Below are 24628 nucleotides of genomic sequence, written 5' to 3' on the forward strand. Positions count from 1 at the left end.
TAATAAGTCCCGTCAGGCGTTAAAGCCTAATATTTTTAAAGCCAAACATATTTTTTGTTGAGAGTAGTAAAGTGTAAAAAACTAAAATTATAATCAAATATGAGTCGTAAGATTCGATACAGTGTTATAGAAGCTGCTGAATTAATTTTACAAGACCTTCCTTCTGGTGATTCCAGTGAAGTTGAATCATCTGATTTCGATTCCGATATTGAACAAGATGTTATTATTGATCCTATTGAAATTGAACAAGGTTCAGTTGCTGATGAAAACTATTTACTTCATTCAGATAATGAGTTGGTTGATAGTGATAATGGCAATGAAAATAGCAAAATAGATTCTAAAATTGAACATGATATTGATAATGATAGGAGATGGAAGAAGTTACAAAAAGAAAAAAACAGTTTTACCTTTCAATTTCCACAAGGTTTATATTTTATTTTAATTTCTCGATGTATATAAATCAAGAAGTTTTATTTTTTTAAAGTTTTGTTATGCTTATGTACTTTAAATTTTTGAACATATATTTTTTACTAAATAAATACTTTATACTTGATAGGACCAGTAAAGAAACAGTTTGCTGAATGCAGTAATCCAGTCGACTTTTTCATGAAATATTTTAACCAAGAAATAGTTGATTCCATCTTATATCATAGTAATTTATATGCTTTACAATGTCAAAAAAAGTACCAGGTATTAAAAAAAATGACTTATTTGCATTTATTGGAATAAACTTTGAAATGGGATATCACAAACTACCATCATTGAAACACTATTGGATACAGAGCCTGATTTGGAAGTACCATTTGTTTCTTCTGCAATGTCTCGTGACAGGTTCTTACAAATATTATCATACCTCCATGTCAATGATAAGAGCGCAATGCCAAATAACAATCGTGATAAATTGTTCAAAATAAGACCGCTTTTAGACAAACTTAATGAAAGATTTGTAGAGTTATATAACATTTCTCAAAAAATTTGTATTGATGAAAGTATGATTCTTTTCAAGGGAAGAAGTTCCCTCAAACAATATAACCAAATCAAACCAATAAAGAGAGGGTATAAGTTATGGTGTATGGCAGATATGGATGGTTATTTGTTTAAATTTTCTGTTTATCAGGGTAAAAGTGGTCAAAACCTTCTTGATGACATTCCAATCAATTTTGGGTTAGGGGATAAAATTGTTTTTGAAATGACTAGGTGCTTACAAGATGATTATCATGAAGTATATGTTGATAACTTTTTCACTTCTGTTCCTTTACTTGAGTATTTGCAATCAAAAAATATTTTATGCTGTGGTACTTTACGTACAAACAAGAAGCATCTTCCCAAAGATTTATAAAGAGACAAAGATCTGAAAAGAGGAGATTTTGATTATAGAGTTTCTCGAAATGGTATTGTAGTCTATAAATGGCGTGACAAAAGGTCTGTGCATATCATATCTAATTTCCATGGTACTGCTGCAACTACAATAAACCGTAAAAACAAAGATGGTAGTGTACAAATTATTTCTTGTCCTACTGCTGTCAAAGATTACAATTTATATATGGGGGGAGTGGACAAGGCAGACATGTATTGCTCAATTTATGGCGTAGACCGAAAATCAAAGGAATGGTGGCACCGAATATTTTTTGGGGTTCTTGAGCGTACTTTATGTAATGCTTATGTGGTCTATAAAAATTTAAGTGTTGAAAAAATTACATTAATGCAGTTTAAAAGATCAGTTGCACAATTGTTAATAATACTAGGCAGACTACCCAAAATAGGACGCCCAATGTTATCACCTTTATCTACAAAAAAACGCCGAAAGTCTAATTATTCAGTACCTTTGTCAATTAAAGGAGAAAACCAAGGTATTCATTGGCCTTTTTATGAAACTAACGGTGGAAGATGTGAAGTATGCTCAAAAGAAAAGATTGAGTCAAGACCACATTTTAAATGCACTACTTGTAAGGTGTTTTTGTGCATAAATGAAAAAAAAAATTGTTTTTCGAAATATCATAACATTTAAATAAATTTAATTGAAATGTGTTTAATAACAAACATTTTGTTTTTTCTTTATTTAACTAAAAAAATTAAAAAAAAAAAAGCTTTTATGGCCTGACGGGACATATTAGTTCCACTTCAGTTTCCATAGTAACGATCACCCTGATATATTGAAAAAATGTGTATTGTCAATTACTGAACCCTAATTAGTTTATTTCAATTGTATATTTTATTAAACACCAGCGTTTTCCACCCTCAGGCCTTAAAGGGTTAATATCAAATTGTATTTAAAAAATAATCATTAAAATTATTGTAAAATGTTAATAATTTTTTAATGGTAAAACGTTTTAACACTTTAATTTCAATATTATTTTCACTAGGCAGCTATATAATATATCATGGACTATAATTTAAAGTTGTATTTTTATGTTGTTTTGCACTAATAAATTTTTTATAAATGAGTATAGAGTGCTGTTTTCTAAAGTAAACTTTTCCAGATAAATAAAATATAGCATTGCATTAAATATGTACATACGAGCTGTCTGGATAGAAAATGGAGAAGAAATAGAGGGTACAGCGCCAGAATGTTGGGCAAAGGAGAATTTTTTGTACTGGCCATCATCATTAAATGTAATAAATTGTTTTAATGAAATGCGTGAACCACAGGCCAACTGACACAGGTTGAAGCTATTGAAAATAAAATGTCGTGGAGGTAATTTTCTGATAATCATAAAGTCTTTTCATTGTTTTTTTAGTTAGCTTCTTCTATGTATATGTTATTTTTAGTGTTTGGGAAGTAGTAGGCCAAAGAGGTTTGGGGAAAAGTAGGCTGAATTCTATATTATATTATATATTTAAATTATAATTTCAAATTAAATTACTAATTTTAGATCGTGATTTTTGCGATAACTTTGAATTTGCAACTACCAGTGATACTCAGGTAGAATCGGATTCAGAATATGGTAATTATATTCTTAAGTTGATAAAAGATGTTTGCTATATTTATTGACTTGTTTAAATGCATTCAATATAATAAAGTTATAAAAGAATATTATATCCAAGTATTAAAAGTTTTATTTTTATCTATTAGAGGAACCACTTCCATTCTCATTGAAAAGAAAGCAATCTCCAACTAAAAATAACAAACAGAATAGTTAGCAAGTGTCTATTCCTGTACATCAAGCAAAAAAGAAAAAAATAACAACTCTTAGCATACTCCGCATGCTGTGGCTCAAGGTATTGATTGCCTGTATGCAAGTTGTTTTAGAACCAGTGCGTTCTTTTAGATACTTTTGTGATTTTATTGCTTATTAAATTTGTTGTTGACTTGGCATCATTTTTTATTTACAAATGCAATTTTATTATAAGTACATTGATTATTTTTTTAAGATGATAGGTTAACATGATAGAAATACTTTATTATCTAAAAAACATTTAGATCAACAATGGCAGGGTTTTTATGAGGAAAAAGATGATTTCAAGATAGTGCAAAGCCAAGGTGGTTTGTGTGCTTTTCCGCAGAAGAGAAAAGAACTTCTTTTGCCGGAGACACCCATATTAAATTACCTTATAAAAATAGCAACTAGAAAAGATGCATCATTGAGTAGAAGATTTCCACTTACTGAGGAAAGTATGTAAAATATTTGATATTTATTTTGGCATGCATTCACTTTTTTTTATTGTGTGTTTCAATGATTTTAGAAATTGATTGCTGTTTGGTTGCTTAAGCTATTTTTTGTATCTTTATAATTAGAATTTCTGAAGAAAGCTATATGTGCTCTTGCAGAAATGAAAGAGATGTTAGTGAAAACTCTCTCCAGTTATGCAAATAATATCATGACAAATAGTCCAGAAATTCCATGCCTGAATTTGATACAGTCATTTAGTGATTATGATTGTAGTTTAAGCGATTACCAGATGAAATTCGAAGTGGTAGGTTTCTTCAAACCATTATTTTTTGCAGTTTGTTTTATTTGTTTTTTAACATTTTATTAATTTACTTGTAACTTTTTATAAGTGGACTTTATAAATTGATAAAATAAATGTGAATTATTTTCTTAAACCTCTAGGTTAACAAACTTTCTAAAATTGGAGGTGATACCATTAAGAAAAATACAAAAAATGTGATGGAAAGGTTAGTTGCTGAAGGAAGTAATTTTATTTTACCATTAAGAAATTCAAATTTTTTTTTTCAAAGCTTCAAAAAATCTTTAAAATTTTATTATGTTTGTTTTGAAGTTGTTTAGCATTAAACTTTGGGGATTTTTATTGAAATTGAAATTGAACTTTTACTGCAAAAAATAGTTCATTAAATTTAGGGAATTTCAAACCCATTGGGAATTCCCCGGTATATTCGGTGCCATTGGGCTAGCTAAAATCATGATACTGTATCAATAATTAATGTATAATAATAACGTATCATGTAGGTTGATGACTAATGGTTTACAATCAAAGTTTAATATGGCTGGCAGTAAAGGTAAAGAGAAGTTTGAAGGCACAAACATTTTTAAGGTTGTTGTTGGTAAGTCACATTTATCTATTATTGAAAAACACAATTTGATACTTCGGTGCTGTTTTATGTTGAAGTTCTTGCTGTATTTTATGCAAATTTCTCAGGCAATACTTTTTTTTATAGATAGCGTCATGTTAAGTAAAGCGACTGCTACAGTTGCTGAAATCAGAAAAGAAATAATGAATTTGTTAAAATACGCACCTGACAGATCAAATGGTAATGGTCGGCGCGTAAACGACGAGATTAAGATATAAAATTGTATGTTAATATAAAAAGTATATATAAAAAGAATTCTTTTTATATTTTACATCCAATTGGATATAACTTATATCATATTGGATGTTAAATTGTCTCGAATTTTGATAAAATAATACAATAAAAAAGCAATAATTTGCGCTTAGAGTAGTGTATTTCACGAAAATTAAAAAGCGACAAAAAACTTGTATATCCTCCATGAAAAGAGTTTTTTGTAGCTTTTTAATTTACATGAAATACACTACTCTTAGCGCAAAATATTGCTTTTTTATTATGTTATTTTATCGCAAGTCGAGACAGTTTAACATCCTATAGGATATAAGTTATATCCAATTGGATGTAATATTGTTATCTATAACCGAAATTCAACGTTGAAATTACGTTGTTTCAACGTTGTACTAACGTCTTATCGACAATATATCGACCAAATATCACCTTCTCGAAGTTGAAAAATGGTTGATATGTAGTTGATAAGTCGTTAGAACAACGTTGAAACAACGTATTCATCGACGTTGTTTCAAGGTCGTGGTTTCGACGTCGGATTTTCTTTCCAATTCCACCAAATTTCAACGTTGTTTCAACGATGCATATGGTCGGTTTGCGACGTTGTTTCAACGTTATTTCAACGTCATTGTGCCTGCTGGGTAAAGACTTAATTTGTAGCATTGCATCCTGTGGTGAATGTAATTCTAAGGATATTGCTCTTGAATATCTTGATGAAAAAGCAAAGGGATTTTCAATAAAATTTTGTATTAAATGTGCAATTCACGGTGATTTAATAGTTATTAAAATTTGGGATTTTATTATGCGCATGCGTTAGCTGCAAATATATAAATATCATTATTTTAATTAATAGTGTTTAGCTTTCATTTTACAGTGCTTTCTAGTTTGCCCGTTTGCTTATGTTTTTCTGTTGTTGGTAAACTTGATCTTGTAAACAAAGCAAAACCAATCACAAATGAACTTGATTGAGTATATTGTAATTATTAGAATTTGAAGTAGTAAAATTGCTATATTGGGATCAACAAAGCTTTGTTTTTAGCGAAATTAAGGGGATACACCCCCAAAAAATTTCAAAAATTCAAAAAAAAATTTTTAACTGTTTTATATACATTAATATATGAGGATTTCAAAAATCGTAGTGGCTATGTCTAAAAATTACTCTAAGTATCAAAATTTTGCATTTTTCAAGTAGTAACAATGCCTTTTTTCAAAAAATATAAATTTACGTCTTGTAGTACACCTCAATAAATGACTTCTTATGCAATGAAAACTTAGATAAAATTCGCAACTAAAAATCTTATTTGGGTTCTTGTTAGATTTAAAGAGCTTCTTGTTAGATTTATAAAACTATTAGTAAGAAAAATTAGTTTTAAAGTTTAGTTTCAGCTCAATTTTTATCGCAAGAGAAATAAATTTTTTAAAAGTTTTTTAAAATGGTAAAAGTAGATAGAGTTAAAGCAAGAACAAAACGAGCAGTAAAAAGAAAAAGGATTTTTAATGGAAAGGTGTTACGTGGCAGTGAAATTTTAAATAATTTAAATCACCTTTTAAATGATAATATTGAATCTTTTGTTGATAAACAAAAAGACATCTTCAAAACGTCGACTTCTTCTTTTCGCGAGCTTCAACCTATTTTGAACTTAATACCACAAAAGAATGCTTATGTCCAAAACAAAGATGTGATAGGTTATAGAATAATTGACTGTTCTATTTTGTCAGATGCTGTATTGGTTTTAAGTTGCCCCACTTGCTTTCAAACAACTTTAGCAATAACTGAAAACATTAGCAAAAAGCGAGGACTTGCATGTGAACTTTCAATTTTTTGTTCAAAATGTAAATATCAAAATAACTTTTATACTTCTAAATTATTAAATCAAAAAGGAATCTTTGATATAAACACACGTACAATATACACAATGAGAACTCTTGGAATAGGATATTCTGGAATTCAAAAATTTACGACCCTTATGAACATGCCAAAAACAATGACGTCGAAAAACTATGATAAACTTGTTTTGAAAATAGCTAATATTACAGAGGAAGTTGCACAGGAAACAATGGCTGATGCTGTAGCTGAATTAAGACAAAATTGTCAAAATGAAGATGAGATTTTAGATATTGGTGTATCGTGTGATGGGACATGGCAGCGTAGGGGATTTTCCTCATTAAATGGTGTGGTTGCTGCACTCTCATTAGACAGTGGACAAGTTATAGATGTTGAGGTAATGAGTCGTTTTTGCAGAGGGTGCTCTTTAAATCAAAACCTTGCTAAGAGAAATCCTACTGCTTATGCCAAGTGGAAAAATTTACATATTTGTAAAATGAACTTCATTGGTTCTGCAAGTGGAATGGAATGCGAAGGAGCCAGTCGCATTTTCCACCGATCAATTCAAAAACATAAACTAAAATATGTTAACTTTTTGGGTGATGGAGATAGTAAAAGCTACAATATAGTCAAAGATGTTTATCCTGACACTCAAGTAACTAAATTGGAATGTGTTGGGCACTATCAGAAGCGTATTGGAACCCGACTTCGAAAATTGAAAAAAAAAGTGAGAGGACTAGGTGGTCGTGGAAGATTGACAGATGCAACAATTGATCGATTGCAAAATTTTTTTAGTATAGCAATTAGACAAAATACTGGTGATATAGTTGCCATGAAATCATCAGCACTTGCAACTCTTTTTCATGTGGCATCGTCGAAAGATAACAACTGGCACTACCCACATTGTCCAACGGGTGCAAGTAGTTGGTGTAAATTCAACAGAGACAAAGTAAATAAAACCAATACCTACAAGCCAGGCCCTGGCCTTCCTTTAGAGGTTGTATACAAGATCAGACCTGTTTTTGAGGACCTCACTAAAGATGATGAGCGTAAAATATGTCTTCATGGCAAAACACTAAATGCGAATGAGTCCTTTAATGGAAAAATTTGGAATCGTATACCAAAAACAAAATTTGTCACCATTACAGTGCTAAAGTTTAGTGTCTACGACGCTGTAGCTAATTTTAATATTGGGATGAAATCGTCAATCCTAATTTATGAAAAACTTAACATGATTCTTGGCTATTAAACAATAAACGGTTCAAACACTATAAACAAAATCCACCTTAAACGATCAATCTATCGAGGAAAGCCAAATAATAAATTGCGTCGTCAAAAATTAAGGGCTAAAAAATTGAAGAAAAGTGATAAAACCTTAGAAAATGAAGGCAAATTATATGAAAAAGGAGGTTTTTAATTTAAATTAGAGTCTTATATGTAGTATTTAGTATGTTTGGAGATTTTTTATTTAATAATTTTACATTTTTAGCGTTTTCTCAGTTTGAGGTTTTTCAATATGCCGGCCAATGTTGCAAGAGTCCCGCATAAGCTTTTTGTCTCAAATTTTCAGCATATCTTCCTTTTAATAAACCCTGTGTTTTAAATGGAACAGAATTTTTGATATCTCAAGAAATAAACCAGAATAGCTGTTTTACCTTTTAAAAAATTGCCCTTTTTTATAATACCATTTTTTTCGGACATGTACTCAGACCCAGATTTTTTTTTTTCCAAATCTGTTCCATTTAAAACACTCAAGCACCTAATCTAAATGTAATACCAAAGTTTCACTTTGCCTTTCTTAATAGTTTTTGCTGAATCTTGGCCGGCGCAAATCATATTTTCTGCTTATTTTAGGGGTTTTTTGGGGTATATGCAACAGTCATTGACCAAAAAAAAAAATGTAAATTTTTTGTTTTCATTATATTGTATGTTAGATTATTTAAAAAGTTTTCTTCTATTGTCTATATTTAAATTTGGGGGATAATCCCCCTTTACACATTTTATTCATTTATATTTTAAAAGAACTGAAATTTTTGTAAGATTTTGGTAAGTTGTTAACAATAGCCCTTCTTTCTATCTTTTCAAAAAAAATAGTCCCTATTACCAGTCATTTTTTTATAAGAAAATATGTTTTTGAATAGGGAAGGTTTCAAGAAAAAAACTCCGTAAAATATGGCGAGTAATCACCAACAAAAAATTTCCAGAGTATGTAGAATATGTGGAAACCTTTTAGGAAAACACAGTTTAAAAACTGACAGTAAAATAGATCGAATTTATAGAGCTTTTGGAAAATATGTATCAGAAGATTCTCAGTGTAGTCATACAGAGAAAATGTGCATGAAGTGTTATACTTCTCTTAGAAACATCGAAAATAGAGGCAGTAAAGTTTTCAAAGCTCCAAAAATTTGGGTAAAATGTCCAACAGTTGAATGCAAATGTGTTTTTAGTATTCCTGGTCGAAAACCTCTATTTAATGTTAACGAGGAAAGGTTAAAAAATGGACAAAATTTCATATAAAACTATTTCTTGATTAACTGCCCATACAAGAAGATAAATTAATTTTAACAGAACTAAACCATGAACTAAATCCACATATAGTTTTATGCATTTGTAAGATTTGTGAGGAAGTTATGAATCAGCCTGTCATGCTAAAGAACTGTCAACACTCCATTCTGTAGCTTGTGCATTTTATCAAATGTTAAAGATAAATTAGAAAATGATTTAAATTGTCCATTATGTAAAACTAACATCACAATTAACAGCCTATCATATTCTGTCCATATATCTGAAATTATAAAATATTTAACTATTATATGCAAGATTTGTGACAAAAAAAGTATTTTTGAAAGACCAAAATTTTGAAAATCATGAATGCAGAAAAATATCAAATAGCACCATAAATGAAAACGACCAATTAGTTAGTATAAACAGTTTTTACCAAATCACTGACACAAGTAAAATTCCACGAGAAGCCAATGATGCTGTTTTACATATCATTAAAAAAAAGTTGTACCAGTCCAAAACATCTACAATAGAATTTTCATCAGGTGGGCCTAGGGTAAGAAATATGTTTTAACTTTACAGCAAGTTAAATAGTGTTTACTTTTCTATTATGCTAGATATAACTATAATTATTAGAATTGTAGTAGTATTTAAACTTTATTACATCATTTTAGTGCAATCTTTATTTTAAGCAAGAGTAAACTGGTTTGATTTAGTTTTTTTAATATTAAATATAACTTATAAAAAAAATATAAAATATTATTTTATTTTCTATTTGAAGTAATGTTTTGTTTAATTTACAGCCACTTTGTTTTGTTTCTGCTCCCAAAGCTTATAAAGATAGCGCACACTGTAGTAACAGCACTGTAGTAATATTTATTGGCACAATTCAACCATACAGATGGTAGTTCTAAGAACTCTAAAATCTGTCACACAGCTGTAATGTTAAAGTAATATAATAATGATGAAGCAAATAAATTTTTAAATAAAGCCAATATTGGAAGAGTGGATTTAAATGCAGTAGAAATGCTTGCTTTATAAGCTGATATGGGTATTCCTTGGAATAAATTGAAAACTATGGCTAGGTAAATATAAATATGGAACTTAAAATAATTTTTGTAATTTCGCTTTTTATTTGAGAACTTGTAGTTCATTTTTACAATTGTTTATAATTGCAAAACTTATTGCTTGTATATTATTATTCTAGGTAGTTAAATTCGAAAAATATTAAAACTGCTTCAAACAACAAACAAAGAGTTGTTGCAAAGGAATGGGCTGGAAATGATTTATTTGTTTTAGATGGACCATTTACATTTCAAAATGAGAATAATAATGCTGTTATTGAAATTAAACTAACTCCTTGAGCATATATCAACGACCTACCTCAGAATATAGAAAACCTACTAAATCTTATGGAAAAGTAATAAGTCGTTAATTTGAAACATTTTTAATAAACACTTAAATTTATAAATTACTAGAAAAATAAAAGTAAATGTATATATATATATATATATATATATACATTTACTTTTATTTTTGTATGTATGTATGTATGTATGTATGTATGTATGTATGTATGTATGTATGTATGTATGTATGTATGTATGTATGTATGTATGTATGTATGTATGTATGTATGTATGTATGTATGTATGTATGTATGTATGTATGTATGTATGTATGTATGTATGTATGTATGTATGTATGTATGTATGTATGTATGTATGTATGTATGTATGTATGTATGTATGTATGTATGTATGTATGTATGTATGTACACAAAGTTACATACAAATTTAAATGTTAATATTTTAAGGTTTAACTTACTTAAACATGATGGGATTATAAAGAATGAAATGCATATAAAAATTGGTGGTGATCATGGAGGTGGTTCTTTTAAAATGAGTTACCAAGTTGTTAATCAAAATCAGCCTAACTCAAAATCAAACAGTTTTGTATTTAGTACTTTTGAAGCAAAAGACTATCGTGTCAATCTGAAAGTTGGACTGTGTAGATATACACTACAAGTTGATGAGTTGCAAAAAATGTTTTGGAAGTAAGTTAGTATGTCACAGTAGTCACGGTTAATATTTGTTCTCAACAATAAAGTATAATTTTTCAAAACAATTCATATTACTTTTTTTTTCTTGAGTTTCCACACATGTTTGGGTGGGTATTTTGTAATTAGTTTTAGGATGTTATCACTGTATCAAAGCTGTAAAATATTTATTCTCCATAATGTCTTGGATAAAAAAAACTTCTTTTTTTTAGAAATCACCATCACAGTTCACAAATATAGGTTTTATGTATAAAATGATAAGACCCCGGAAGTTTCAACGGATTTAGGTTACTAATACCATATGTTTTAAAGATCTAACTTTAAAAAAATCTAATGAGTGGCCCTTTTTGAGAAAGTTTGTTTTTAAAATTTAAAAAAAGTTCATTATATTTTTTAGGATTTTTAATGGTTTAACTTCTTTAATTAGTATTTAAATCAAAAGTATGCTTGATAATACAATGTTTATTACTAATTTTTGTTAAATATAACAAGACTGCAACATTTGAGTCAAAAAGCAAAAAAATGCAATCTGTTTCCCATTCTATATCAATATATGTAGCCATATTCCATAAATAGTCCAATCTAGACACACACACATTTGCTTTTTTTGTTATTTACATTTATTTATCAATATTGTAATGAATTAAAATAAAATAGTATTTTTATAAAAAATAAGAAGTCAGTACAAATTGCAATAAATCCAGTTCTTCTTATGTTCACTCTCTGAACTTAAATATGTAACAACAAATACACTTATGTGCCTTAAATAGATAATCCGCAAAACTAAAAAATAAAATCTGCAAAAGTAGTTTAAAGAACCAAAAAGTTATGCCACGTCTGCTCTCTAAAAAGAATAAATGTAAGAGAAGTCATGAGGACAATCAAAGACTGGTTTGTGCCTGCTGCCACCTCAAAGATTTAAAATGTATACCCATTTACCTGAAACTGGAAAAATTGATCAAAGATCAGATCAATCCAAACTATTCAAAACATGTGTTTGAGTATCCAACAGGTAAAACTTATATTGAACATTTTCTGTACAAGATGTTTAGTATTATTATCAACTCAATACTGTCTTTTGACAATATATTGAACGAAATACTTTATAAAAAGAAAACATGTCTTACTGCTCACTCACAGCAATGTTCTTTGTTAAAAATAGATGTTTATTCTGAATCCATAACAGCAGTTTTATTCTACTTAGGAATTTGTTCATCTTGCAAATCATACATGTACAAGCTGGCTTCCAATAATCCTATTTATCAGTTTGCCTGTCTCAGTGGCTTCAGGAGAAAGGTCTTTCAATGTGTTGAAACAAGTAAAGAACTATCGCCGTTCAACCATGGGACAAGAACGCTTGAATGGACTTGCAATGTTGAATATTAACTGTGATATTGCAAGAAAACTCGATTTTTCAACAGTTGTCAGTGCATTTGCAAAAGCAAAAGCAAGAAAAGCATTTTTAAAATAAAAATTATTACTAATTTGCTGTTTTTTTATTTATTATGCAATGGCAGTTATTTTATGGTAAGGGTCTCAAAATTTGTAAATGGCCCGGGTCTCACTCAGTCTCTGAAAGGGCCTGGGTGTGAGTCTACACAGCTTTTTCTTTGTGTACAGTTAGTCCAACTATATTTAATAAACTCCAATTATTCTTTCACTTATTTATATTTGCAATGTAAAAACTCAGCAGCAAGAAAAGGGACATTATTATATTGGGCTCAATGAAAAAACCTTTAAAGACAGATGGTATAAGCATAAGAATTCTTTTCGTTATGAAAGTAAAGCAAACTCCACTGAACTTTCTAAATTTGTATGGGAGTTCAAAAGTAAAGGTTTAGAACACATCCTTACGTGGAATATTCTCGATCAGGCAGAACCATTTAAACCTGGTGGTAATTACTGTAATTTGTGCTTGACCGAAAAGTACCAAATTATTACTTCGGAACTAGACTTGCTTAATAAACGAAGCGAACTAACATCAAAGTGCCGCCATGAAAATAAATTTTTAATAAAAAACTTTAATGCCATCATAGCAGACACTCCATAGCACTTTTTTCGTATTTTTTTATCGTTACGTTTTTTTACGGTTTATAACATCTGATGATCGCTATTGCGTGAAACTTTAAGTAATGTAATATAAACCAAGCTAATTATTTAGTTTATATAATAACAAAAATAATATATTCGCTCTACTTATTCTACGCTGTATTGAGCACTCTTACTGGAAATATTAACATAATTTCTACAATAGTATATATATATAGTAACCAATTAACGTTAGTATAATATATAGTAACCAATTAACGTTTTCTTAAAAAGCGCAATTGTTTTAAGAAGCCAATAAATTTTCGCTAAATCGTTTACACGCATTTAAATTTAAATTTTGCAAATCTTTTTTGTATTTAAAAGTTCTTGTTTGTATTTAAAAGTATTATAACTTGTTTGTATTTAAAAGTTGGTTTTAAAATTAAATATAAAGTATTAAAAAGTAGGTTCGAAAAAAAAATCGCAAATTTGGGTCATTCCACGCCAAGTGGTCCAGAGGTCCCCGCACTACCATCTCCGATTTTAATAAAATTTTGACAGTATGTTGTTAAACATGTTTCATGAACATTGCCAAAATTTCAGATCAAAATAATTATTATTTCAGATTTTGTGGTACTTTTTGTAAAGCTTACCCAAACTTCAATATCTGTCAGTAGCTAAAATTCGTATATTTGGGGTCCTATATTTTTGCAATGAAAGGGTAATATATCTTAAAAACGTGGTTTCTTAGTAAACCGAAGGTGCAGATCACAAATAATTTATTACAAGTTTCATATTATGTCTATATTTTAGTCTATGGTTCGCCAAATATCGTCACAAACGCAACACTATAAATATTTTTTATTTATTTGTAGGATCATATCTCTAAAACTAAAAGTTTTTGAATATTGCTATTTTGTCAAAAGGTTCTACATACTGTCATAATGATATGTATCAAAAATTTGCGATTTTAAAAATTTCTCTGCTGAGTTATTCTGAGTGCAATATGGCGAAAAAAGTGAAAAACCCTAAAATAACGTGTGTTTGAACCCCTAAAACATGATGTGGGCAAATTTTTTTTGTTTTTTTGATTGTATTATTGGAAAGACCTTATTTCAAAATTTTAGAAACAATAAAAACTGTCTTGGAGAGATTTTTCTTATGAACGAAAAAAATCTAGTTTTTATAAGCTAAGTTAGGTCTGCAAAGTTTTTGATATTTTAAAAACGATATTAAGGTCCGTATATTAACTATTGCCATGTAGAGGTAATTTTAGTAAGTAACTATATTATTATTCTACGGACAAATCTCTCTAAATTAATTTCAAATATTTAAGTTTATCACTAACATCTAATATTCGAAGACGAAAATTAGAATAGATGTTATAATAAGAGTTATTTTAAATTTATCCTGACATGTCTGTTGAACAAAACTTAACTACTTGTTGTATTGGAAAATTTGATGGAAGTTTATGTCATTTAAGTACTTATTCTCGAAAAAAGGGTTTTATTGACTTTTGCTCAGAACTTTCGAACGAGGAACAGAGTTTGATTGTGAGGCGAACTTATAATTTAATTAAAAATATTACTTTAATTTGTTTCCACCACAAATCACTGCTGTTGGTTAAATACACGCATTTACAGCGCCATTGTTTAAACCCTTTTGGTATGGCCAATCGTTGCTCAGTTAAAGGCTTGAGATGTATTGACCAAGAGACTGCAGACTGTCTTTCGAATTTAACAAATAAAGTTATTTGTCCAGGTCAAAAATTGTGTCCAAATTGCCGCAAAGCTTATTCAACCACAAGCTCTTCAAGTGAAAAAATTGACGATATTGATGACATAGATTATATATTTTGTTCAACTGACACTATTAATACCAGCCTTTCTGAGCTTGGAATTTCACCTTTAAGAAAACGTGTTAGTAAGAGAGATCATGCTAGTTATGTAAAAAGCAAAATTTCGAAAGTGCAAATAGCAGTTGCAGAAAAAATAGTTGTTGTAAGTGGTTTATCACCAGATAATAGTGTCCTACCACTAAGCAGTGCAAGCGTAGAGTGTGAGAATTGCATTGACTGGTCAGATTTGATATTAGAATTGAAAGATAAAATATCTAAAATCAGTAATCCCCGTGAAAAAGTTCAAGTTTTAACTCTTATACCAAACAGTTGGTCAAGAATAAAAATATGTAGTGAGTTAAAAGTATCAGACAGAATGGCTAAAGCAGCAAAAAAGTTAAAAGCAAAAAGTGGAATCTTAGCACTTCCAGAAAGAAATGGAGCAAAGAAATTGCCAGAACATGTCAAAGAAAAAATTTTGAAATTTTATAAACACGAAGCTTTTAGCAGAACATGTCCAGGGAAAAAGGATTTTGTATCTGTAGGCATTGGTGCAAAAAAAGTGCATATGCAAAAAAAATTACTGTTAGTTAATTTAAAGGAACTTTTTTTGGAGTATAAAAAAGAAAATGGAGCTGAAGTCGGGTTTTCTAAATTCTGCGAGTTACGTCCAAAATGGTGTATAACTGTTATATATAAGGAAATGCCGGTTCTAGCTCATGAACACTTTTCCATACTTAAGGATGCTAACGTTGATGTGATGAGTTAACTTTTTCTTTTAAAAAAATATGTTATCTTGAGGGATGAGGTACCTCTAAAGATCTAATTCTTATCATTCAAAAAATTTCTTGCCTTTTTCAAACCTCAGCGATAGGTCGTGTTTTGTAGTGACCGATGGCAAGTGTGTGAATTCCGTCATCTAAGATAATTCTTTTGTCGTCGTTAGCGCTGAGTGCGACTTTGTTGATTTCTTCGGTGTAAACGTCGTGAAGATGAGATCGGAAAACGTTCATGGTTGCAAGTTGTTCTGTCTTGTTCATTAAGCAGTCACCACAAGGTATTGATAACGTCTTGAAAGTCAAGACCTTCATTCAATTTTTTCAAAACATAAAGACACAAGTGGCCGCAATAAGAAGTGTTACCAAATTGAACTCTCTCGCTGTTATAATAAACTGGGCTTTTTAAATAATGGACAAGTTCGACAAGAGGAGGCTGAGCATAAGAGTCAAAGCTGTATTTTTTGTCTCCGTCTTTATACCAACAGACCCAATGAAATCCACCAGTGCTAGAATCTCCTGTGTTGACAATTCCACATTCTTTTTTCATTGTCTTTTTTGGTAACTCATCCCTGACAAACACGCCTTGAAAGTTTTTTAATTTTAACTGTTTAGCAGACTTTATCAATTGAAAGTTAGTTAAAGCTTCATTAGGTAAAACAATTCCTTCTACGTCAATCCATTGAAAGTTGATCATTTTTTTAAATTTCTTAAAAAGTTTATCCGAATTTTTTTAACAAGCGATTTTTCATAGAATAGCACCTAAAAAGGGTATGCTTGAGAAGGGTGAGTTAGGTCCGAGCAATAATCCGGATCCAATAGATTGATATCCTTTTCCATTTTTAACAAAGAGTCCATCACCGTGAACATTTTTAGTCCATGGGGTAATAAATAATCCTTCTCCACCTAAAGTTTTAATCTTCATTCCTTTTCCATTTTTGCTCATGTAAAAAAGACCTCGCCCAGCAATTTTATCCACCATAGCAGAGCCGGCAGAGGCTCCAACACCTGAAAGCAAACCAGTAGCAAGAGCAGGAACTACTCTTGTTGCAAGAGTGGTGCCTATCATACCTAATAACGGTAAAAGAGCTCCGATGAATCCACCTTCAATGGTTGAGTTGTATGCAATTTGTCTTTTGCTCAATTTAAGAGTGACTCCTTTTCCAGCTTCATACGCTTTTCTAATTTTGTTCAATTGCGTATTAGTGATAGCGAGAACATGTTTACCGTTCAAGTCTTGATGAGAAAGCTTAATGCTAGTATCGGTTTTATCATGCATAGCTTTTTTAATTTTATCAGATTGGCTCTGCGAGATATTAATTTTGATATTTTGATAATTGCTCATTTTTTATGTATTAAAAAATTATTTATTTCACTTCTCGAATGTGATAACGGATTGTAATATCCTCTCCACGAAAATCAACCAAATCTCCATTCTGATCAATGATGCGAGTAACCATTGTTGAAATTTCAAACAGTTTAACAGGAAGATAAATCAAATGCATTGGTCTCTCGATGATTTTATAGCCAGGACTAACATTTGGATAAAAGGAGTAAATGCAATTGAGTTGGGTTCCATTAATATAGGATGATCCAATAACGTTGTTAACGATTCTGATGGTGTTAATGCTTGAAATTCTAACGATATGATCCGACTCGTATTCGGAATTGGAATTTAATTTTCTTTTAGTAAATCCTAAAACTGAAGAGATGCTATTCTCCACGTTAAAGTCAATCAAATAATTCAAACCAAGTTTAATGGTTGATTTTAAAGTATTAAGATTGATTCCAATTTGAAGGTTGTTTGGAGAGTAATTAATTTTATTTGTAATAATATAACTTCCACGTTGAGCTGTTTTTATTGTGTTTAAAATAGACTTTTGCAAATACTCATTGATGTCTTTAATGTCATAGCTTCCTGATGGAATGATAATGTTTTCCCAATGAGCTCCATTGTTCATGCTGTATTTGAAAGAATTGTTTTTACTGCTTACATTTGGAATGCTGTTGTAAGTCTCAAGACCGAGAAAAGCCATTTCATAACTTTTTCCTTTGTCAAAAACGATTTTATCCAAAAAATCAGTGGTGATAACACTTGATTTTCCATCTACATCGATGATTATACCTGACATTTTTTAAATAAGAATTATTTTTTAAATTGTTTTAGAAAAATAAAAAATCGTCAAATCCGCTTCGGTACTTTCCCTCGTTCTTTTTAGAAGAGAGATCGATGACTGCAAATCCGTGAGGTTCATTCCAGCAATGATTGCAAAAGGCTTTAAATTCCTCTATTTTCTTCTCGGAGGAAACGTGATCTTGATAAATGTGATTAACGCTTTTTTGGTCTTGTTTAAAGAGACAAATAAAGTTGGCATTTTCTCTGATGGTATATCTTGGAATCTCGAAATAGTTTTGAGCGAGGTAAAAGCAGTCGACGTTAGAGTGTCTTCCTCGGATGTAACATTTTTCGCACTTCTTTTGATTGGTCAATTGCAAATCGTCAAAGATCATCAAATTGTTTTTGGTCGAGTCTAGGGATTCAGGTTCAGACACATCATCAGCCGTTTCAAAGAATTGACACTCCATATCATCATTGTCGGAATATTTTTTTGAAAGATCGTTAATAACATCTTCATGGATTAAATTCAATTTTTCCATTTCGTCTTGTACATCATCCGTTAACAAATCAACAATATCCTTTTTAGGAAGTTTATTTTCGAAGGATCTTTTGAGTATTTTGTATTCAGGTTGAAAAAGGGATTTTCCAAAGACATACAATCGGTTGTAATCGAGCCATCCCGGTCTGAGAAGTAGATTGAGCAGCAACGTTGTTTTTCCATATTCAGACTTTCCAACGATGATTCCTCGAATGCTTCTCGGTAAAAGCTTGCTGTTGTTTCTTTTGGTTTTCCCAATTTTACACGACAATTTCATCACTTCCATTTTTTATATTTAAAAAGTTTTTATATATGTTAAAATGTACTGCGTTAAGTGTAGAAGAGAGACTGAAACCATTCACTTGAAAAACGAGATCACAAAAAACAACAGACCTATGTTGAAAGGGACTTGCAACTCTTGTGGGATAACAAAATGCAAGTTTGTTTCTTCGCATACGCCCAAAGGATCATCTTCGCATGCGGTCAATGGAGGAGACTTGGTGGAATCGATCAACAATTTTTCAAAAAAAATAAAACTTCCATGGGCAAAGTTTCCAGGAGAAATGCACATTCCAGGGATGAATTTTGCAGGACCTGGAACCAATTTAGACAAAAGACTCACTTCCACAGACATGTATCAAGATTGGAGCAAGCCGGTAGACAGAGTAGACAATGCAGCGTATCACCATGATTTGGCTTATAAATATTTTAACGGCCGACAAAACAGGAATGTGGCTGATCAAATGATGCTTGAAGAAATGAATTCGATTCCCAATCCCACTCAAAAAGAAATGAACGAAAGAAAACTTATCGCTCCCATCATCAAAGCCAAAGCTAAATTTGGATTGGGTGTGAGTGATTTGAAATGGACGGATCAGCTTGCAGAGGAGCTTCATAAACCGGTGATTCATCATTTTAAAAAAAGAAAAGTGATTGTGAACGACATTGATGAGATATGGGCTGCTGATTTGGTGGACATGCAATCGTTTTCAAAATTCAACAACGGCGTAAAATATTTGCTCATGGTGATTGACGTGTTTTCAAAGTATGGATGGATCGTTCCGTTAAAAAGCAAAACGGGTCTTGAAGTGGCAGAATCGTTGAAAAAGATTTTTGGTGAAAGAAAATGCGTCAAATTGTGGGTAGATAAAGGAAAAGAGTTTTACAACAAGCACGTGAGAGCGTTGGGTGTGCAATTATACTCCACTGAAAACGAGGAAAAAAGTTCTGTTGTCGAGCGATGGAACAGAACGATGAAAGAGAGAATGTTTAAATATTTTTCAGCCAACAATACCAATAAATATATTGACGTATTAGATGAGATGGTGAAAAATTACAACAACACAAAGCACTCTTCTATCAAAATGACACCAGTTGAAGCTAGCGATGAAAAGAATAAAGGTAGGGTATGGTGGAATCTGTATGGAAAGGATCAAACATTGCCAGCAAAACCAAAATTTTCCATAGGTGATCAAGTGAGGATCGTAAAAAAGAAGTCTCATTTTGAAAAAGGGTATACGCCGAGATGGACTGAGGAGGTTTTTACAGTGTCAAAATTCAGTATACGAATCCGCCTACGTATAAAATCTCTGACGCTAACGGTGAAGAAATTCAAGGCACCTTTTACGAGCAGGAGATGCAAAAGACGCAACAAGACATATTCAGAATTGAAAAAATCATTCGCAAAACCAAGAGCAAGTCGTTAGTCAAATGGCTGGGATATCCAGACTCGTTTAATTCATGGGTAGATAATAATGAATTGTTAAGTTTGCAAAAATGATCTAAAAATTTATTTTTAATATGTAAAATGCATGCTCCTCACAAGTTTTTTAGAAATGTTGTATCAGCAGAAGTTCACAGTTTGGATTTGCAATTAAAAATTTTGGAAGAGAGGGTTAGAGAGTTGGAGGAAAGAAGACCGAGTAACATTATTGTGTCTACGAAAACGTTAGATCATCCACCTTATTTCAACGTTAACGAACAATATGAGATTTTTGCCCAGAAAGACATTAAATTTGTTGCTCTCTCACATACAATGATAGCTTTATCCATTGGGCTGAATTTGGAGAAAGGTGTTGCAGTGATAACATTAATGAATAAAATTACTGATCAATTGAATTATAGCAAAAAACGAAGTTATTATTTCAGAGTCTGTAGATGATGTTATTATGGACGTGAATAGTAACAGCAAACAGGACGTGATTGTTAAAAAAGGAGAAAAACTTTGTAAGATTAGTTACATTGATTTAAAATAGTTTTTTTCGCTTAATAAAAATGGAAATATTGAATGAAAAACTTTATCCAGTTCTTCCATCAGCTCCTATAGAAGAAGGAGGGCATGTTTACCGTCTTCATAAAATAAGCGAAATTCAGAAAGAGATAGAGAGTGAAAAAGCAAAGCGAGTTCATCTGAGCAAAAAGTATCATCGTGTGTTTAGAATCATTTCTAATGTGGATAATATAATGCAGGGATTGTGCATAGCATTGGGTGTGACTGGAATTGGTCTTTTATCAACCATTATTGCCAGTCCTGCAGCGATTGCATGTGAAGGTGTGGCTATTGGCATGGGTTTTTTATCCATTGTCGGAGGACAAGTTAACAAAAAACTGGCATTGAAAGCGGAAAAACATGAAAAGATCAAAGTGGTGGCCGAGTCGAAATTGAACATGATCAGCGAGCACATTTCCAAAGCGTTGATAGACGGAAAAATAAGCGATTCAGAGTTTCAATTGATTCTTGGGGAGCTTCAAAAATTTAAATCCTTGACGGTGGAAATACGAACCAAAACCAAATAGGGAATAGATGAAGTTACTAAAGAAAACTTGATCCAAAAAGGTCGAGAAGACGCGATTCAAACGTTTAACAATTTGTTTAAAAAAGGATCAACGTAGTCGTAAAAACCAAGTTATGTTTTTTTTCAACGTATTTTAAAAAGGATCATTATAATCGTAAAACCAATTTATGTTTTTTTCCACGTATTTTAAAAAGATGTTTTTCTTTAAAATACAAGACCTGAATAAAAGGGATGAAATTGTGAAACAAATTAATGACAGAAGAAAGAGAATTTATCAGAACAGCATCAACGACAACATTTCAGATGTTAATTTTCAAGCTGATTTGAGCAAGCTGTTCAAGCCGATCATCGAGAGCAATGAAAAGATGATCAAGAGCCTGTCAGTCGATCAAAAAAAGAAAAGACCTTTCGAAGTGAACAAAGTTGGAGATAAAATGTATATTGGAAAAATGGAGGTTGAAATAGATGGAGATGATATCATTGTCGGTGGTGAAAGGTATGAAGGGACAAAAGGTCTTTGGGAGCTGATGAGTGAATTAACAATACCAAAGAGCTATACCGATGAAGATTTGCAAAATTATGAAAAAATTTTAATAGATAGTGATGCTATAAGATCTGATTCGCAACCGCATAAACCGAAATCATCAAGAAGACCAAAGTATCAGCAACTTATTGCTCCTATTTGGGAAAAAATGATGCGTATTGAAAAGGGTAAAAAAGGTAGTGGTGTCATTATTCTTCCAAGCGATCCTAATGCGTTGGTGGAAAAGCTTGAATTGAGTGTAGCTGCATGGCATGCTGGGAATAAAGAGTCAAGAAATGTGGCTGTTGCTATTTGCGATGAGCTGTTGAGACAAGGAGAGATTAATAAAGAGGAATATAAATCGTTAATGAGGACTATTGATAAAATTATTTAAAAAATTGTTTTATTTAAAAAAAATGCTCATTGTGAACAAAAGAAGATATGTGAAAAAGAACGTTGTTGGTGGAGGTGGTATTGTAGACATGATTAAAAATTTCATAAAAAGAGCAGCTGCGTCAAGTGTGTCAAAAGCAACAGTGAATTTGCTTAAAAATGCTGCTACAAGTAAAATTGGACAAGAAGCGATTACAGCTGCAAAATCTGCTGGGACAGAGTTAGCCCTGTCAGCCATCTCCGCTGCTAAAGACGTGGCTATTGATAAAGGTAAAAAGACCATTGAAAAATTAAAGACTGGTTCATCTATTCAAATTAAGAAAATGTCTAAAAAGAACGCGATTCGAATCCAAGACCTGGTGAAAATGGAGCAGGGCATGAAAATAATATGAAGATAGCATTTTGTTGCGATGACTTGCAATGAGAGACATTTAAATGAATTAAATAATTTTTTTTATTATATAAAAAATGATAAGTACTGAGCGATTAAGAGTTACTGAGAACCCAGAGTATGATATTGGTATTGAAAAAGTTGATTTTTTTGAGTACCTTCCAATTAATCTCGATTTAAATTCTTCAGGCACGATTACTTTTGAGATTGACTGCCAATCGATTCAAACAGTACCATCAGAGGCTTACATTCTTATTGAAGGAGTGTTGAAAAAGAGCGATGGAACCTTTTATGATGCTAAATACAACATTGCACTGGTGAACAACGCTTTGATGTATTTGTTTAATGATGTGACTTATGACTTGTCGGGAGAGCAAGTGGAAAGAGTGATGTATCCAGGTCCAGCCACCACCATACTTGGATTGATGAAATATCCTTATGGATTTCAGTTTGCTGATGGATTAAAACAGATGTGGTATATGGATACGTCAAATCTTGTTGGAAATTCAGGATTCAATGTTAGACGAGACCACTTGTTTGCAGACACTACATCCGTTGGAGCTTTTTCGTTTAAAATTCCATTGAAGCACATTTTTGGATTTTGCGAAACCTATGACAAAGTTGTTTATGGGTTTAGACATACCATCACCTTTACAAAGAAAGAATGCGATGATGCAATTTATAGAGCGGAAAGTGTTAGTGCAGGAATGATCAACCTTAAAAAATTCAGACTTTATATGCCTCGCGTTGAATTGGATATTTCGAAAAAGACTGATTTCATGAATTTAATAGCACAAAAAATCCCCATTCAAGTGGCTTATAAATCAAACAAATGTGAAAGACAGCTTATTCCAGCCGGTCAAACAGAATTTACCTGGTCGCTTGGAAGAGTCACTGACAAAAGCATTCCAAGATTTATCTTGTTCGGACTTCAGACAAACAGAAATTCCAGTCAAACAGTTAATCCATCACTATTCGACCATTGTGATGTTAGCAATTTTTACGTGACTGTTAACGGAATAAAGTATCCAAATTACAATTACGACTTGAATTTTGGAGAAAAGAGAGTGGTTATGGCTTATTCAGATGCGTTCTCTTTTGATGAAAAATATTACGGCACAAATGAACTTGTTTGTCAATATGGGTTAAGCTTGCTTGAATATATAAAATTATATCCGTTGTTCTTTGTGGATATCAGCAAGCAAAAAGAAAGAGTGGCGTCGGAAACAGCTGAATTAGTGGTAAACCTTAAATTTCGAACTTCAACTATTCAAATACAGTTATTTTTGCAGTGGTTATTTCTGATAAATTGCTTAAATTTGTTTCAGACGGAATCAACATGACTGCTGTTTATTAAGTTTATTAAGATGTCTTTTCAGGAAAAATTGAATTGACTTAAAAAAAATCTTGGTATAATAAAATGAGATATACAACATCGTATTTGAAAAATTTGTTGAATGAAAACGGCGTTAGTAAAACAGCAGATGATTTAATAACGTTGATGATGCTTGCGGTTGAAAATAATTTGATCAGTAAAGATGAGATTTTGGAAAGAGCAAAAGAAAAAAAAGTAAAGTCTCCTCCAAAAGAAAAAAAAACCTGTTGATCCAAAATGGGAATGGCTTAGTTTAGTTAAGAAAAAACCCATCACTGTGAGAATAACCAACATTGAAACGGGTGAGGTGACTGAATACAAGTCTCTTTACAAAGCGATGGCAGGGACTGGACGTGGATGGAGATATTTAGAGCGTCGAGATGGAAAGGTGGATGATGGAATCAAGATTGAATTTTTAAATTCTGAAAAGCTTGAAAAACGTAAAAAGCAGCAAAATTGATTTTTTAACCTTTAACATGTTAAAAAATTGACTTAAATAAAATTCTTGGCATAAATAAAAAGATGGAAAGCATGCAAAAGGATGATCTTTTAAATGCTCTTGATGATAGCTTTGAGTCAACTTCTGATACGGCTAAATCAAAAAGTTTGCTTAAATTTCTAAAAAACATAAGAAAACTTCCAAAGGAACATCGAATCATTTTCAAAGAAATGGTTGAAGTAGCACCTTTTGAAGAAGTGATCAGAAATATAAAA

The 24628-nt window shown here is 31.3% G+C and overlaps 1 protein-coding gene and 2 pseudogenes across 2 annotated transcripts in view; 2 read left to right on the plus strand and 1 right to left on the minus strand.

The window, feature by feature from the left end:
- LOC149889185 (uncharacterized) overlaps window positions 1-24628 on the minus strand; it is a 123098-nt gene that overhangs the window by 90965 nt on the left and 7505 nt on the right. The gene's annotated exons all lie outside the window — the stretch shown is intronic.
- Window positions 2503-4749, plus strand: LOC149889195 (uncharacterized; annotated as a pseudogene).
- LOC149889196 (uncharacterized) lies at window positions 6187-8027 on the plus strand (annotated as a pseudogene).

This window comes from Hydra viridissima, unplaced genomic scaffold, assembly GCF_058129835.1.
Source record: "Hydra viridissima isolate aposymbiotic clone 2 unplaced genomic scaffold, HvirCarnegie_v1 scaffold_5, whole genome shotgun sequence".
Classification (NCBI taxonomy): domain Eukaryota; kingdom Metazoa; phylum Cnidaria; class Hydrozoa; order Anthoathecata; family Hydridae; genus Hydra; species Hydra viridissima.